The sequence below is a fragment of the Schistocerca gregaria genome, chromosome 6 (assembly GCF_023897955.1).
Source record: "Schistocerca gregaria isolate iqSchGreg1 chromosome 6, iqSchGreg1.2, whole genome shotgun sequence".
NCBI lineage: Eukaryota > Metazoa > Arthropoda > Insecta > Orthoptera > Acrididae > Schistocerca > Schistocerca gregaria.
In genome coordinates, this window is record NC_064925.1 from 29,824,839 (window position 1) to 29,829,131 (window position 4,293).

Consider the following 4,293-nt stretch of genomic DNA (forward strand, 5'->3'; position numbering starts at 1 on the left):
GTAATTTACCAGTAAATTTATTGATTTAATTTGCAAGGGGAGTTCATTATAAATAACTTTCCCATAACACAAGGTTGCTTTTTTATTCAGGGTGGTGTTGGTGGGCTCTAAATGGAAGTTTCCTTTATATCCGGTGTTACAGGAGTGAATATTTTCATTTTTCTGGAAGAGAGTGAGATTTTCCATTGAATAGTATTTCACAAACACAGTTACCTCTTACACATAAATGCATGGCACTGAGAGGATTTCTAGCTATTTAAAGTGTGGCCAACAGGTTTTGTTCCATTTTACACTTCCATTACCCTTACAATTCTTTTTTGTAGCCTAAACAGCTTTTGGCTAAAAGAATAGTTACCCCAGAAAATAATTCCATATTTCATTTGTGAGATATATAGGCATACTACACAGTTTTCATAGAATCTTTGTTGCAGCATTTCTCCAAAATTCTCATTAAGTAGCATGCAGTGCTTAATTTCTTATACACTTTTTTAATATGCATCCCCATTAAAGATTATCTTGGAGCTATACTCACAAGAACTTAATGTTGTCTACATTCTGAAGGTCTGTTAGATATCTTAGTCTGAACAGTTTGGTTACCTTTCTTCACAATATACAAGTATAGTTTCACTGCATTACCTCCATTTATTTCCAATTTGTTATGACTTAACCAGTTTTCATTATTGTTTAGTGTCTCCATGGTAGACCTATGAAGCATTTCCATTTCATTCCCACTCACTAGCACACTTGTATCATCAGTAAACTGGATGTCGTTCTCGCAGAATTTGTTTAGGTCAGTCACATATACCAGAAATAGAAGAAGTCCCAGAACTGAACCTTGTGGCACTCCATATTCAATAGTTTCATTGTCTGAATAATTCCGATGTTTGATGTTGCACTTCAACCACTTGATTTTGACCACTTATGTATGACTTTATCCAGTTCTTAGATGTCCCTATAATACACATGTTGTCAAGCTTAGGCAATAGTTTTGTGTGATATATGATATCCAAAGTCTTACACAGATCTACAATATTCCAATGACATTTTTGCATCATATAGTTTCTGAAGTACTTCACTTAATAGTTCAAAAATTGCTGTATCAGTTGATTGGCCTTTCCAGAAACCATGTCATGCTGTGGATAGTATTTTGTGCTGTTCCAGAATATCTACTATTCATCCTTGAAAATGTTTTTTGATTTTTGAGGGTACAGATATTGGCCTGTAGTTACCTGCTTCATTCTTTTTACCTTTTTGAATAGTGGTTTGAGCTTAACTGTTTTTAGGCATGATGGGAAAATTCTGTTTCGAAAGGAACTATTAGAAAGGTGAGCTAATTGTTCAGTAATGAGATCTCCACATATTTTAATAAGGCTGTCTGGGATGCCGTCTATTCCAGTGGAACAATAACTGACAGGGCTTCTTTCTGGGTTGTTGGAAAGACAAACAGTGAAGGAGGATGATGGTATTTACAGATGATAATGGGCAGTTGGTATTGCAATGTTCGATTTCAGTGATTAATTGCTCACTTATGTTGCTAAACAAGTACCGCACTCATTTGCTATTTCTTTAGGATCATTAATTTCTTTGCTGCTATGATTCAATTTAATATTGATTCTGTGCACTGACAACCATTATCAGTGATTGTGTCTGATTGCCATGATCATCAGTGGAGAAGGTCGAGGTACGTGCAACGTAGAATGGCCTAGTTTCCTACAAATGCAACTATCTGTTGCCTCAGTGGGTGACTGTTTTGGACATAATTATCCATCTGTAGTTAACTATTCTCTGGAACCTTCTAAAATCTCAACTACAGATGGAAAACAGTGTCTGAAACTGTCATCTACTGAGGGAAAAGATAATCACAGATTGCAGTCCCAGGATGCCTGTCTGTGGACCAGCCCAGTCCATCTTATCCACTAGCAATTGTGGCAATCAGTTGTAATCACTGAATAACAAACAGTATTGTGGGGCATTCCACGTATGGTTTGGCTGTGTACGAAGTCTTATTTGCTGCCATAAGGGGTGGCCTAGTGACGGGTTCCAGTGCCTGTAACTTCGATGTCCTGTAGCATCACTGAAATATATTTCTGGACACAGGTTCCTATCCTCTATTTATTCCTCTGGACATCTTCTACAGCCCCTCCAAGTTTGACACAACATTTCTGGGCCATCCTGAACAAATTTTTGAAATTAGTACTCCTTAAAAGGATCAGTCAAACAATGCTACAGAACAAGCCAGATTTTGCTCCAAATGAAGCTGTGGAGACCAAGTACAGGCCCTCATGTCACATGCATAACTGTGTTTCCAGAAGAAAGTGAAAACGCCTTAGGCTTTCATTGGCCCATGATACCATCTGGATACAAGGCCTTTTCTGTAAACCAATGAAGACAATCTACAGCCAGAAAGTAACAAAGCTTGTTGAAAACTGACTTAACAGCAGGTTTCAGGTCATCATCCTGTATAAAATGAGCTGCAAGTAATTCCCCTAAAATGGTTTACCCCAAGGCTCAATATCAGAGCCACTGCTCTTCACTTTGGAGGAGCCAGAAACAATTTGTGAGAAATTTGGTTATGTTGACCATTGAACCATAGGAAAAAAAAGGCACAGTTTTTAGTTTTTGGAAATGGTGATAGAAACCCTGACCTCTCAGTTTCTGCAATGACAGAAAACTTCTGAAAATGGAGGCTTACACTTAATGCTGCTAGGAAGCCAATTCTGACAACACAGGGAGAACGCAACCGATACCCAAACTGTCATCTCCATGGATGCTGAAATGTAGGTGCCTATCCATTGGGGGAGAAGCACAACTGTATGTAGCTATTGCTTTGGGTGGAACTCCTGATAAGGCATCATGATGAATGTGTGGCAGAGTGAAACCAAAGTTCTCATCTGGTAGTCATGATGTTCTGGAAATCTCTCCGGACCACGATGCACGAATTTTAACACTAAAGGGTTTTTGTACTCAAGCAAAGATTATATATAATTACAAACTATGTATAAAAGCTAAGGCAACAGTACTTTAAGGTTTCTTAAACATCATTACATAATAAGATTGGCAGGATGTTTAGAGTGTCAATAATGTAAATGACAAATATGATGCCAGTTGGGGTGGCCGAGCGGTTCTAAGCAATACAGTCTGGAACCGCGAGACCACTGCAGTCGCAGGTTCAAATCTTGCCTCAGTCATGGATGTGTGTGATGCCCTTAGGTTAGTTAGGTTTGAGTAGTTCTAAGTTATAGGAGACTGATGACCTCAGAAGTTAAGTCCCATAGTGCTCAAAGACATTTGAACCATGTGAACAATTATAATGCTTTCCTTAACTCATTTCTCACTATCTTTGATACTTCCTTTCCCTCAAAACACTCAAATAGGGTACTAGCAATAAAAGGCAGCCTGTGAGTCTGACTAGGAGCCTAAGGATTCCATGTAGGACATTGGGAATTGTATCAAATTGTTGTAAGTAGTCACAATCAAGCTACAGTAGTCCATTACAAACAGTATTGTAAGGTGCTTATAAATGTTATTAGGAAGGCAAAGTGTATGTGCTACACAAATAGAATAGTTAATTCACAGGATAAAATTAATATTGTATGGTCTGTCATGAGGGAAGTGTCTAGGTAGCAGCACAGTAAAAATATTTCTGTTACTGATAAGTCAGATATATGTACACTATTTAACAATCACTTTCAGAGCATTTCTGGTGGATTAAATAAAAACTTAGTTTCTACAGGGACTCAAATAACTCTTTTGGAAAATGCCTTTCTGAGATTCATGTCCAAAACACTCCTTTCTGACACAGACAAGAGGGAGTTTGTGTCAATAATTAAATCACTGAAGACTGAGTACTCTCACAGATATGATGTAGTGCCTTGCAGAATATTACAGTTCTGTGCTATACATTTTAGCCTTGTACTCAGGCATATTCATAATTTTTCCATGAAGAATAGTCATTTTCCTGAATGATCCAACTACTCCATAGTAAAGCCGCTTTATAAAAAGGGGAGACAGGTATAATGCAGACAATTTTAGCCCTATTACTATTCCATCAGTGTTTGCTAAAGTCATTGAAAGGGCTGTGATTGTGAGGGTAATTGATAATTTCATTTCACATAATTTGCACTCAGATGTACAGGTCAGTTTTAAAAGTAGTTAAATAAGTGAAATTGCTATATTCTCTTTTCTCTGTGAGGTACTAGATGGATTAAACAAAAAGTTTTGAATGCTAGGCGTTGTTTTTCATTTAACTAAGGCATTTGATTCTGTGAATCTCAAAATAGTGCTCCAGAAGTT